Genomic DNA, 14,868 nt, shown 5'->3' with positions numbered 1-14,868 from the left:
CGCGAATGAACAGCTGGATGAACGCAAAGCCGGCCGAACGAATGTTTCCATACCTACCCGCCGGAATCGCCGTGATGCGGCCACGCTGCATGAAAACGACAACAAACACGATTGTGGGTGAACCATGCAGGGGGTGGTTGAGATTCGGTTACATTGAGAGGGTGAAGGGTGAGTGATGATAGCCATCATCCCCTCGAGGGCTAACGACAACGACGACGGCAGGTCTTTCTAATCTAGCTCGCAACTGCTCCGGTTCGTCATTCTACGGTTGAATGTGGACGATAGCGGAAGTGTTTTCCGTGTTCCAAAATATTCTTGCCTTTTGAATCTACAAGTTGGTACCTACACTTCCCAGTTGTAACATATTCAAATTCTGTCCGTCGGGAACTCGTGTTTTAGATGAAAGTGTTAATGCGTAGAGTGAAAGCAAATTAGTGAAGTTAGTTAATGCCATTGAGCATCTGAATGAGTTAGTGCGATAATCAGAGTACGAAAAGATAGAAGTCTGAAGAAATTTGTTCATTAGTAGAGAAGCATACTAATTAAGTTGATGTACTCGCTCTGATATAACGCTGGTGATTGCACATATACATTATTTCCAGTGGCGAAGTGTTGCTGCAAAGTGCACTGTTTGAAACCGCGATAGGGTGTTGTTTGAGTGACGTCGTTTATACTTAGCTGAAAAAGGTGAATGTTATATGTACCAGATGCAATAGAATTAGTAGTGCATATATTAGACCAAGAATAGTGTGCAGCTATGAGTGTGGTGTAAGTCACGTTCGCTATCTTGTTAAAATACAAACGCGAAAACCGTATACTTGTGTGCTGCATTTATCAAGCTTCATTGGATTCATTCATTGGAGAGCATCATCGTCGGACTAAGGACTAAACTCGATCAGCTGCGTTTGTTGGGACGTCTAAACGCTGCCATACAAAAGTGTTAGAGAATGAAAAGTAGATTCGCCTAATAAGCCGGGTTGATTGCATGCATCATCTTGAAACTGAAGAATCTTCCCAAGCCAACAGGTAAGTGGAAACGAAATATAACACAACGCTGTGTTCCATGATGTATGACATTTTACTGTGTATATTTAACTTGGATGCAGATAGTCAGTAGTTACACAATGCATTCAGAGTACGGATTTAAAATAAATTGAACGCTTTGAAGTATCATTCAGCTTTAAGCTGGATTTATTTTTGGATACATCGATTCTCATGACAAAATATACCATTGTGTTTATGATATTTTTCCCAAAGCATAATGATGTTTATGTCCATTAGCCTGGGACACGGTCATATGAAAAATTTAGATTTTCGCTCCAGTCCACTTTTTGGATTGCATTTAGGTTCCATAACAACTGTGCAAAATTTCTGCTCGATTGGTGAAACTATATTTTAGCGCCATCCGCTCAAAGTTTGTATGGGATTTACTATGGGAAAACTTACTTTTTCAAAGAAAAATCGCCAGAGGTCGCGCATTGACCTCTATAAAAATACCGAACGCAGACAACGATAGGCATTTTTACGATGAACAACATTGTCGAAGACCGCAAAGCAATCCTGTTACATATACCATGTTTTAAAAATGTTCATATTAAGCACCTAAACAAAATTGAAAAATAGTAAACGTGGGTTTGAAGTAAAAACTCCTTCATATTCATCCAAGAAAGTCTAACCAAAAATTGCATATGAAATTTAATATTCACATTGCATATTACATTGGGAAAGAAGGACATTTTCAGCCCAAAGGAGAATGGGAGGACATATTATCAAAAAGGATGACATGTCCTTTATCTGGTAAGCCTATGCTCAGGGGAGTTTTATGATTGAATTCTATGATGCCAACTTCCTAGTCAAAGTCAAAGGATTGCTCCAGAAAAATTTACTTCTGGAATTCTTTCAGAGACTACTTTAGAGATTCATCCAGGGATTGCTGCAGTAGTTTCTCTAGCTACCCTGCAGGAGCCCGAGCAGAAGAAAATAACAACTGAATACCAAACTAAAGTATTCAATACCAGATAATTTCCAATACCGTTTTGATTCATATTACGGACAGCTTCAAATTCCGGACACTCTACTTTGTATGGGAAACATTTCACGCGAAATGTTTCAATTTTTGCTGTTCAAAAGTTCTCAATTTCAAGGCTTGTTTAAGTAAACTTTTTCCATAAATATCTTTGAAAATTTATAATGCCCAACTACCTTAGATGTCTCTTTGGTGGTTTAACAATTTCGATTGATGATTTAAATGTTCCATTGATGATTATCATGAGCTGTCTGGAATTCGATTCAAAGTGTCCGGAATATGAGGCAAAAGTGAGGAAGCGTCCGGAATAAGAATCATGAAAAGGTCACACATTTTGATTTATTTAAAATTATTGAAGTTGCGGAAGCGTATTCTTCACCCACCGTTCGAAAGTAAAGGGCTTCCGACGCTCGATAGCGCTAAAGAATCATACAGAATGATTTATTTTGTATGCTCTATGCTGGGTTATATTTCCCTGAGTCCTTAAGTGTCCGTAATATGAATCAAAACGGTACTTACAACCTGAATGAGGTATGAATGAGCCCAGCATAAGAGGTAAAATACCTCAAATAATACCTTCTGCATATTCTACAAACCCCAAGCTGATAATTAGATCAGGGTTGTAATACATAAATAATACATGATGGATTTTCATATAAAAGTTATTTTTTTCAATAGGAGTTCATTACCTCCAGCAGACCTCAATAGCTATCGAATACCAAAATGAAATATTTTTAATTGTTTTAAACATTTGTTTTCAATACCATTATAATACCAAAATGAGGTATTGACAACTGAACAATACTTAATTATGGTATGATACCGAAATATGGTATGCATGAGCTATTGCGAGTTATTTTTTCCTCCTCGGAAAGTTATTGCAGGAGCTTTTCAAACGATTCCTTCAAGAATTTGTCCAAGAATTTTTCCTCGAACTTCTCCAGAAATTGCTTTATACCTTACTCAAGGAGTTCGTCCAAAATTCTTCCAGCATAGCTAAGAACAAATATTCGTATAAAATCGAAAAATAAAGCCAGCGGCATTATGTTTACATAATCTAAAAGATTTTTATCGTGGTTTTGTTGAAAAAAAAAAAAAATGAAAACTACAACTCAAGTTTTTGTATTTATTATCGCTTGTGCCACTGTAGGAACACATTTGCCTATAGTAGCACTATTTCAGGAACAGAATCTTGTAATAGCACTAGCTTCACAATATTGTTAAAACCCAAATCAAAACCGTATATTTACAAAACTTTTATATGTTTGCTTTAAAGTGTGGATTAAAAGCTTTCTATTGGTGCAAAAAAGTTCTTGATTCATCAAGATCTGTGCAAGGAAGTTTGCATTTTAGGTAAAACTATTTATTTTGAGCATTTTTTGAATAAAATCGATCAATGGTACTTAGATAAATGTGCGACTAGTGCGACTATATGGGATTGTCTACTAAGGGAAAACCGACCCTGTATAATTCCCACTAGAATTTGTTTCCTTTGAAAGATACGCGTATTTCTACCGCAAGGCTGAATGCAGCAGCACTACACTCTCTAAGCGCGATTGGTGCTAGAAACCTTGATCACCACTCTAGGGTTACCTATTCACATGATTACTTCATGCAAAAATGTTGTACCTGCTTTATGAAAAAATGTTCAATTGGATAAGAAAGTTTTCAGTTAATGATTGCGGGAGCGATCATAAGGACACTAAGCTGAGAAGTAGGCTCACTGCTAGTTGGAACCAACCGAAACGCAGTGAACACATTTTAATCGAATATTTTTTAGTTTTGAAACGGAAATCTGCTTTTGAAGTTTCGATGTTGGCGATGATTACAATGACGGATCGTTGAACGTTTAAGGTGATTATAGAACGAAGCCACACCTCAAATTTTCAAGAGCACGAGGCTTGAGAACCAATCAGCGCTCCACGTTGAAAATTTATCCCATTGGTCACCACCAGAAGGCAAGCAATTTGATTGGTTTTTTTTTTAACGTGAACTGTTGTCAGATTCACCAGTCTTGTGCACTTGAAAATTCAAAGTTTGGCTTCGTTTTATAATCACCTTAATATTTTTATTGTTTGGGACACCGGTATTCACTGCAGCACCATAGTAACGGCACTCATCAAAAGTGGTTGGTGCTAGTCATAACAACCAGTATCCCACAAGGCCACACTTCTGGTGGTATTTCGAATCCCGACAGTCGAGAATCTTTTCCGGTTAGAAGATTTTTCGATTTTCTAGGGCTTTGAGTGAAAAAAAAATGAATGCACTGAAATGCAGAGGCGTCGCGTGAGGAATGTGATCATACCTGTGCACTGATTCGCACAAACCGTTAAATTGAGTTTTAAAATTGTCAAAAAAAAATGGTCCACCTTAAAATGTAATTTATAATACTGGACGCCATCCATTGGCGTAACTAGGATTTTTTGCTGGAGGGGGCCTGGCAAATATTAGTTTTATAGAAGTTATGTCAGTCGCAATAACAAGATTTTCACAAATTTCGTAGTTTAACAGATTTGTATTGATTTTATTTATTTGTTATTTTGTCTCATTTCGCGGCGCATCAATGATATTTGACAAATTTATATTTTCGCTACGGAAAAGTTTCATTCTTTTTGTAATTTAATGAAAAATTATTCAAGAATTCTTGCAAAAAAAAAAACTCACAAGGAATGTCCAACAATTTTTTCTGGTAATCAACCATGTGGTTTGAAGAGATTCCTTTCAGAACTAGTACGGAAATTTCTTCATGACTTATTTTCGTACTTTTCAGTGTGTTGGCGCGGATACTTTGGTAGGTTTCGGAAGCACGGGACTTATAACGTGACGGAATTGGCAATGACGAAAACTTTTGTTCCGGGTGAATTTGGTTTAATTAGAACACTTTTACTGCTATCGACAGATAGTTTTACTGACGTGTGTACTATTTGGAATTTATATTTCAACTGAACTGAATCTGGTTCGTGTACAGCAATATATGCGAATTCGAGAGCTAATTACGATGTAGGTAAGAGTATCTACTCATGAGAAAAGCCTATTCAGAGTAATTCTCTTCTCTCGCTAGCTGAAGGCTAGTGATAAGGAAGGGTAATCTAATGGTAAATCGAAGGTAGGTGATCGAGAGAGATCAATATAGCTTTCTTATATACTAATTGATATAGGGGTATAGGGTTTGCGTTAACATACGCCGGCCCCCGTGAAAGGTTAGGCCTTTCAACCAAAACACTACTACACTTTAATGCATCTTCTCATCCTTCTCGGGTCCTGTTAGCTCTCCGGAGACAGACCACTCTCCTCGTGGTTTGTTTTGGTTCTCCTTCTCAACAAAGAAGTCATCGACCTACGCACCGTCTGGCCATCGATCGGGTACTTCATCACTGCTCCGGTCGTAGAACTTGATTGCTTGCGCGGATGGTACTGGTGACGTCATCGCTCGTCGCTTACTCAAACCGGTTGAACACCAGTTAGACATCGAGGTTGGGCGTACTCGAACCGGGATGGAGCCGCCGTCGAAGAATTCAGGGTACATGCCGGAGGACGAAAAATTCTTAAGCTTTTTGCAAATTCATTAAAAAACAATACTTACAGGGTTCGGAGGCCCGCAGGCCCCCGATCGTTGCGCAGTATCGAAATACCGCGATTGTAGAGGTCAGTGGTCGATCCCATCAGTACGTACAGGGAGTACGCATATCTTGGAGATGGCACGTCGGAATTCTCCATCGGACGTCTTCACGACGACCACCCTGATGTTGCCGTCCTGTCCTCTGATGACTTGGGTTATTCGGCCGTATCTCCACTTCAGTGGAGGGAGGTTGTCCTCCTTGAGGAGCACCATTGTGCCCACATCAATGTTGTTCCGGAGCTGCGTCCATTTCGTACGTGAGTGCAACCCAGATAAGTAGTCCGTAGACCAGCGTTTCCATACTCGCCGAAGGAGTTCTTGGTTCTCCTGCCAACGATCCAGACGATTCCGAGGGATGTCCGAAAGGTCGGGCTCAGGGAAAGACGTGAGTGGGCGGTGGACTAAGAAATGACCCGGAGTTAACACTTCCAGATCGTTTGGGTCTGCTGAGATTGGCGTGATCGGTCTGGAGTTCAAGCAGGCTTCGATACGTGTTAGTAGCGTAACGAATTCATCCTGCGACAGAACTGTGTTGCCAATGGTTGACCGGAGATGTTGCTTGAATGATTTTACTGCCGCCTCCCACAGCCCTCCAAAGTTTGGGCTGCGAGGCGGTATGAATTTGAACATGATTCCATCGTTGGCGCAGTGGTCCACAACCGCTGCCTGATGCTGTTGCGATTGGAATTGTTTCGCTAAATTCGCCAATTCTCGTGCTGCTCCCTTGAAGTTGCGAGCATTGTCGCAATTAATGGAACTCGGTTTGCCCCTACGGGCGATAAAGCGATGCAATGCTGCAATGAAGGCGGCCGTTGAGAGATCGTAAACCATTTCCACATTGATTGCCTTCGTTGCCAGGCAAACAAAGATGGCGATGTAACATTTGGTAGGCAATGATTTGCGGACTTTCCGGTATTGAAATGGGCCACAAAGGTCAACACCAGTGTTGAGGAAAGGCAAAGTTGGCGTGACTCGTTTCGGAGGCAAGTCTCCCATGAGCTGCCCCAGAACCGAAGGTCTACAGCGAAAACAATTGACGCACGAATGGACCACATTCCGTGCTAGATTATGGATTCGAAGTGGCCAAAACCTTTCCCGGACGCATGCCACTAACAACTGCGGTCCGGCGTGTAGATGCTTGAGATGATAGTACCGCAAAATGATTTCAGTCAGCGGGTGTCGGGCGGGGAGGATCATTGGATGCTTCCTGTCGTCCGGTATCGGTGCGTGTTTCAAGCGTCCTCCAACGCGCAAAACGCCTTGTTTGACAACAGGATGAAGATTCTTCAGAGGAGAGTTCGGTTTTACATGACCACCGGAAGCTATCACAGCGATATCGTTCGAAAATACTTCGGATTGAGCCAGCCGCACCAAAGTTCGAACTGCTTCATTTAGTTCGGTAGTCCGTAGAAATCCTGATCTTCGATTGGAGCGATTCTTGGGCTTAGAGTTGTGAGCGAAACGTTGGATTTGTACAATAAGCCGAACCAGTGAAATGAAGGATGAGCGCAGACGAAATATTTCATTCGGTTCATGCACCCGAATTGGTAACGACACCGATCGTTCTTCCAAAGCTTCCTTGGGAAACTCTGGCAGGTCTGCTTGGATGATGGGTGGCCAGAAACGAGGCGGTTGCTTTAACCAAGATGGTCCTGTCCACCAGATCGAGTCCTTAAGCTGACTGGGTTCCATTCCTCGGGAGATTATGTCTGCGGGATTATCAAAACCCGAAACATGAGCCCATACACCGTTGGTTGTTAAGTGTTGGACCTCTGAAACACGATTCGCCACAAAAGTCTTCCATCTTGAGGGAACCGAGTTGATCCAATGGAGCGTAATAGTGGAGTCCGACCAGAAAAATGGCCGGGTGCTGATAGCGACGCTAGAGTTAACCTTATGGTAGAGGTGGCTCAAAAGTAGCGCTGCCGATAGTTCCAACCTTGGCAGGCTAACCGTTATCTGCCTCTTCGAGTCCCCTAGAGGAGCTACCTTGTATTTGGCTGTCAGTAATCGTACAGCAATGCTGCCGTCGCTGGAGACGGTTCGAATGTAGAGACATGCACCGTAGGCTCTGATCGACGCATCACAGAACCCGTGCAATTCAACATTGACCGGTGCGTTTGCGAACGCTACCCAACGAGGAACGGAAATGGACGATAATGCATCGAGGCTGCTGCGGAATGCTAGCCAGTAATGCTGTTGGCTATCGTCGAGAGGATCGTCCCAGGAGTTCGAGGTTCGCCAGAGAGATTGGACGAAGATTTTGGCCAGCACTACTACGGGTCCAACTAAACCAAGAGGGTCGAAGAGTTTCGCCGTGTCCGACAACACAGTGCGTCTAGAGATGCTATCTGTCTGCGACCATTTCGGAACGGAATAGTGGAGTAGATCCGTTGATGGTTCCCATATCAACCCAAGCGTTTTGATTGTTGATGGTGTATCCAAAGTGAGCATCGAACGTTCATCACGTAATTGTGGAGGAATAACTGATTAAATAGCTTCCGAATTGGAGGCCCACTTACGTAAGCTGAAACCACCGGACTGTAGCAAACTTCGAAGCTGTTTGCAAAGTTCTGCACCATCTTCCTCATCGTCGACAGTCTTGAGCATGTCGTCTATATAGAAGTCCTCTGCCAAGACTTCTGCAGCTTGAGGGAACTCCTTTGATCCTTGCCTGGACAACTCCAGAAGGCATCTGGTGGCCAAATACGATGCCGAGGCCGTACCGTAAGTGACGGTGGTGAGTTCGAAGGTCTTAAGCGGCTCTGAGGGAGACTGCCGCCAGAAAATGCGATGGAGAGGAAAATCGGATGGATGCAGGCGAATCTGCCGATACATCTTTTCAGCGTCTGCGACGATGGCGTATTGACGCATTCGGAAGCGAAGCGATATCGCGTACAAATCATCTTGTACGACAGGTCCCACCAGCAATGCCTGATTCAGCGACACACCAGAGTCCGTTCGACAGGAGGCGTCGAACACTACCCTTAGTTTGGTGGTCGTACTGTCTGCTTTTTCCATGCCATGATGTGGAAGGTAGTAGGATGGAAAACAGTTGACGTTGTCTTCGATTTCTTGCATATGGTTGAGCTGCAAGTACTCCGAAATGAAGGCCGAATATGCCTCCTTGAGCTGTGGGTTGGCCTCCAGGCGACGTTCGAGTGCGTGGAATCTGCGAGTGGCAATTTCTTTGGAGTGGCCGAGCTGTGACAGCACATCGGGACGCTTAGGTAGAGTGACGACAAATCGGCCCGATTCATCACGAAATGTGTTGGCTATGAAGTGTTCTTCGCAAGAAGATTCTTCGGGAGATTGAATACTCGGCGACCAGCAGGACTCCAGTTCCCAGAAACGAGAGATTGAATCTTCGGAATCTCCCGTGCTGCAAACATGAGCCACCTTTCGCTGACCTTGATGGGGCTGAACTCCTACCCTTCCGGCAGCTACCCAACCGAAAACGGTGTTTTGAAGAACAGGTTCCTCTGGACCCTTCCAGCAGTAATTCGTAGTACAATTCCATACCTAACAGTAAGTCTATTGCTCCCGGTTCATGGAATTTCGGGTCAGCTAGGGTAATTCCCGGTGGAATCTTCCACTGGGAGGAATCGATGGCATTAGCAGGGAGTTCACGAGTGATTTTCTTCAGGATGTGACAGGGTTCAACAACAGTGTACTCGGTGCAATGTGACCCTAATCGGACATTCACAGCGTGGTGTGAAACGACAAGTGTGTTTCCTACTCCCCCAATTTCTTGACGACTGGGATACCGTTGCAATTTGAGCTTCTGGACCATGTTCTCGGTAATTAACGATAGTTGCGATGCTGGATCCAGCAGTGCTCTGGCCCACTGGGCGCTTCCATCGGAAACGACAACCTTGATGATGGCGGTTTGCAGCAAAACTGTAGCAGGAACTCCTCGACTGCTACCGACGAGAGTGGAGGAAACGAGACTGAAGACTGGGGCAGAGGCGGCTGGTGGATGGCTTTCGGACGATGGAGTGGACCGAGAAGGCGAGGAAGACTGATTCGAGGAGGTTGATTGATTCGCCGATTGCGAATTCTGACCCACAACAGAAGGTGTATTCGGTTTCTGTTGCGAGGACGAGCGATCGCTAGGAGGTTGGTGTAGCATAGTATGGTGCTTCTGGTTGCAGACTCGACATCCGCTGGACGAACATCCCTTCAGGAGATGCGAAGAGGAGAGACAATTTATGCACAGATTCTTCCTTTTCACTTGGTCGAAGCGTTGGGATACTTCCATCTTCAGGATCACGTCGCATTTGAATGGTGAGTGTGAATTCTGCGAACAGAACGGACAGGAACTAGGCGTCGAATTTGTAATGGTGTGGACTGTAGTAAATTTCGAGTTTTTCGACGGCCGGTTTGGGTCCGGTTTGGGTGAATCGAACGAACGAGATTTCAGAAATGGACCCATCAAAAGTGAGAAGCTTCACTTCGGGAAGCTTGATTCGGGACTGAGGGGGGTTTGCGGCACTCATTGCTGCTACGAGTTGAGTGAAAGATTGAGGAGGGGCATTCAGTTCACTAATTTTGGTGGTGAGAAAACCGTAACCCACTATATAATCGTGCTCGAATTTCTGCCGAATATGTCGATTTAGTTTCTCCGCTTCCCTTTTGGTATCGGCAGACGAATCCTCATTTGTCCCCTCAAACAGCAGTTCGAGGCTCAACCGATTGCTCTGAAAATCCTTATTAACCCTTTCTTTCCCACGAGGTTTTTCGTAGTTTAAAAATAGAAAATGTGATATCTAGATAAATCACCAGAACAAAAGATGTAAAGTTTTACTCGAAAAAATGAATAGAACTGAAAAAAAAAATATATTTTTTGCGATGGATCACCTGTGATCCATTGGGAAGATGACTGCAACTAGGGTAGGAAAGAGGCATCAATATTTTTTTCCACATCATTGTTTTTAGTCATACATTTTTATCATTTACTCATACAGTATGTTTTGCACACAGCTCGTCAATTCTAGAGGAAAATAAAAAGCTGGGAAGAAGTTTTTGTCTATTTTTAGACACAAGTAAACATCACACTTAAACTGAATGATCATTGATATTTGCAAAGAACGGTATTCAACGGGCCAATGTTCTACTCCGTCATACCGTGCTTATAGTTGTTGCTGAGTATGTTAGTTTGGTGATCGTCCTCAGCGTCTTACAATTTCCTTTCCAACTTAAAATCATTTTCCAAGACATGGTGATAGTTTTGTTTTCGAAAAGAGACGTTAGAATAGAATTGACGAAAATGTCGTTTTATTCCCAATGGATCACCAGTGATCCACCTAATTTTCCGCAAAATCAATAGTTTTGTGTAAAGAATAATCTAAAAACTCAACTGAATCTTGGAAAAATAATTCAATTGAGCTTGTTTTTATTTTTGTTTGGTAAAAATCATGTTTATATTTCTAAATATAGAAGTTTGAAAATCCACTTCATTTAAATTGGAAAAAATGCTGACTTTATTTCGGTTATTGTGCTTTAACTAAAAATTCAAGTGATTATTTTTGATGAAACTTCGTACATTATTTCATGAAACATATGCGAAGATGTGGTGAAAAAATGGATATGATCTAACTTGTACATTTTTTATACGACGCACGCAAAGTGGTGGATCACCTGTGCTACCATGGGAAGGAAAGGGTTAACCGCTTCGATCCGTTGCTTCCATCCCTCAAGTTGGTTCTTATCCCGCGCAGGGTCAAAACGCTCCATGAATTGCTTCAAGTTGGCCATCGTATCCATATAAAAACGCTCTTGATGCGTTAGCTCCCTTAGCTTCGACATCTTGCTCCTCTAATCAATCAAATAATCCACGATACGGACCAGTTGACCAACCTGAACAACCAGAGCACACTATGCACCTCAACTAGCAAGGGATGAAAGCAAGCGAATGCAAAATCAAAAAATGATCAGCAAGAGAACAAATCGCATGCAAATTAAACTAACAGATCCCGTTTTATTTTGCACAAAAACTCGTCATCACTCGACGCTTCAACTCGCATGCGATACTTACAGGAGCTCTACCACGCTTACCACGGCATCGGTCAACGTCCCCAGATGAATGCTCTATTGTCCGGTGACACACAAAGGACCCAAGCCAAGCCACGGTTGGCGTCACCTGCTTCAGATGCCTGGGTGAATTTACACTCCTGCACGCTGATCCGCTAACTGCAACTAGCACCTTTTCTTCCGAGATCACTTTTAATTAAGGATCTTTCGCGCACTTTTGATGTATCTCCCACCGCGTTGATCCACAGGCCCTTAGCTTAGCAGCACTGTGATCAGAAACTCGCGCCGAAAAGGAACGATATTGGCGCACTTTTGTCCGTATTTTCTGCTCAGGAAAGTACCCGCGACGGATAGCGAAAATCTCCGCGATTTTTCGACACTACTCGCGGTTGATCCGGCTCGAAGGACCAAAAAATGTTGGCGCGGATACTTTGGTCGGTTTTGGAAGCACGGGACCTATAACGCGACGGAATTGGCAATGACGAAAACTTTTATTCCGGGTGAATTTGGTTTAATTAGAACACTTTTACTGCTATCGACAGATAGTTTTACTGACGTGTGTACTATTTGGAATTTATATTTCAACTGAACTGAATCTGGTTCGTGTATAGCAATATATGCGAATTCGAGAGCTAATTACGATGTAGGTAAGAGTATCTACTCATGAGAAAAGCCTATTCAAAGTAATTCTCTTCTCTCGCTAGCTGAAGGCTAATGATAAGGAAGGGTAATCTAATGGTAAATTGAAAGTAGGTGATCGAGAGAGATCAATATAGCTTTCTTATATACTAATTGATATAGGGGTACCGTAAATTCGGGTGAAATTGATCAGTAGGGTGAAATTGATCACTGTGTCACACGATTTTATTTCCCTCTAATAGAGCACAGAAACCAATGCAACCTTTGTAAATGAACGTTGTTTGTCTAAACTATTGTCAAATTGCATGTTGTGTAGCTTTTTGTGTTATGGAATGTTTATTTCTATTAAAATAATAGGAAATTCCATCATCGTGTTCTGTGTGGTATTGGCAGACATCAATAAACTTATAGTTTTAAACAAGGATTTGGACATGGTGTCAACCTGAAAATTTGTAAGGATGCTTGAAATATATACCCAAAACGAATTTTATCATCAAAATTCGCACCAATTTGTTCATTTTGTTGTAATAATTGAATTTTTGTATAGATATCATCAATTTCCTTCGGGAATTGCCTACATTTAGGCGTTTTCTGCGGTATTGCTGAAAATTAATTGTTATTTATTTCCATAAATTTTGCATTGTTAAGAATTTGGCAAGCATATTTGGATTCAGGAGGCTCAAATTAAATAAGTAAAGTTGTTTTCAAAACTTACAATAATTGTTTTAACAGGTGATCAATTTCACCCCGAAATGAAATTCTTTGATTTTTTTTATTTTAGAGACGATTTTCAGCACTAAAATCACAACTGTTTGAAAATTTGAGTATATAAACCAATGAAGCTCACCGTCGTACTTGTTTTCCTGCATTAAGTTGTTTGGAATTGGCAACATCATAGAAAACAGACATGGAAAACAGTGAAAAGTGATCAATTTCACCCGAAATTACGGTATAGGGTTTTGCGTTAACACAGTGATTTCTTCAAGAACTCCTTTTCACTGAGTTCGTCCTGATTTTCTCACAGAATATCATTCCCAGACTTTTTGATCTCACCATAAATTTTCTCGAAAAATCGAATTGTTTAAAAATTCTCAAAGAATTCCACCAGAGAATGCTTTAAAAATTCTTTTGATCATTTCTCCTGGAAGGCCTTGTACGTAATTATCAAATATAAATTGCAATTGTGAGTTTAAAGTATCCTCCAGTTCTTTATAAATAATTTGTTAAGAATGTTCAGAAATTAGCGTTTCTCCAAAAATTGGTACTAAAAATTCAAAGAGTCTCACCAAAAATGTCTTCAAGATCACCAAGCAAGGATTCATTTCACGAATTCTCCAGAGCGTTCACCAACAGCTGAAGCAAAAAAATCGAAGCAAAATAATTATTCAGACTTTCTGCAAAAAAAAAAAAGATTCTTCCAGGTGTTGCTCTAGGGCTTCCTCGTTATATGTGTGTGTGTGTGTGTGTGTGTGTATACAATCCACCTCCCACTGACCGGCAGTGCTTTTATGGAAGAAAATTGTATGCATGTATTTATTGATACCCTTCGATATCTTTATATATGCAGACAATTTTAGCCCGGGAGATGAAAGGTGATAGCTCTACTGAAATTCCAACTACCCATTTCAAGAATGGCAGTAAATACACACACATTCTGAGGTCATTTTCATTTACAGTAAGCCCCGCATAAAAACACCCAGATATCAAATGGATATATGAAATGTTTTTACGCTTCCCGAATCGAAAATTAAATTTTCGACCCTGGCACGTATTTAGTTTCAAGTGGTAATAGGTGAGTAAATAATAATAAAGAATAAAGAACGATTTTACCTGGATGTAAGGCTGTTTTTTCCGTCGCTACACTGAGCTTACCGCAAAATATTATACACTTTTTCACTGCACTACGCGCATAACATGATCGCTTCACCCGCCCCCGCAGGAGCAAGCGTCACGATCAAAGGATCACACACTACTAAATTAGATCGCGGATCACGCCACTTTTCCCCCCCACTGCACTACGCGCGTAACAAGATTGATCCTGTCTGACCGCTTCACTCGCCCCCGCAGGAGCAAGCGTCACGGTCAAAGGATCACACACTACTCACACAATTAGGAAAGTAGTTAAGGTAAAATAATCAATTAATAGTTATAATTCACTTCACTCGATACGATGCTGCATGGATTCATTTGTTTTTCTCCTCTAGGGCTTCCTCGTTATATTCCACAAAAACATCACGAGCAATTAAGAAGAGTTCAATTGGGAAAATGTTATTCATGATTTCTCAAAGAAGTTTTCCGCAGATCTAGAGTAAGGTGGGGCAAAAGTTCGACCTTAGTGGTATAATCAAAGTTTCCAGAACAACAATAGCAGTTAAAACAAAACAAATACCATACAGTGAACTTTCAACATATTGGCTATAATATTGATAAATAAACTTTTGTCAAAATATTTACCCATTTTTAGTTATAACAGTTTCAAAATTGATTGTCTTATTCGAACTTTTGCCTCACCGGTGGGGCAAGAGTTCGAATCTAGTGTGGGGCAAAAGTT

The 14,868-nt window shown here is 41.7% G+C and overlaps 1 protein-coding gene across 13 annotated transcripts in view; it reads left to right on the top strand.

Moving 5' to 3' along the window:
* Nucleotides 1–227: 227 nt before the first annotated feature.
* The window catches only part of LOC5567962 (protein timeless), a 201,494-nt gene continuing 186,853 nt past the window's right edge, over nt 228–14,868 (top strand). For 7 of the 13 annotated variants that reach the window (XM_021847394.1, XM_021847395.1, XM_021847392.1 and 4 more), the window contains exon 1: nt 229–1,026. The gene's annotated coding sequence lies outside the window, so the exon portion shown is untranslated. Of the gene's footprint in view, nt 1,027–14,868 lie in introns of all 13 variants that reach the window. The other 6 variants (XM_021847389.1, XM_021847386.1, XM_021847387.1 and 3 more) reach the window with 2 other exon arrangements.

This window comes from Aedes aegypti, chromosome 2 (genome assembly GCF_002204515.2).
Source record: "Aedes aegypti strain LVP_AGWG chromosome 2, AaegL5.0 Primary Assembly, whole genome shotgun sequence".
NCBI classification, from domain to species: domain Eukaryota; kingdom Metazoa; phylum Arthropoda; class Insecta; order Diptera; family Culicidae; genus Aedes; species Aedes aegypti.
This window is presented reverse-complemented; position numbering and strand designations above follow the sequence as displayed.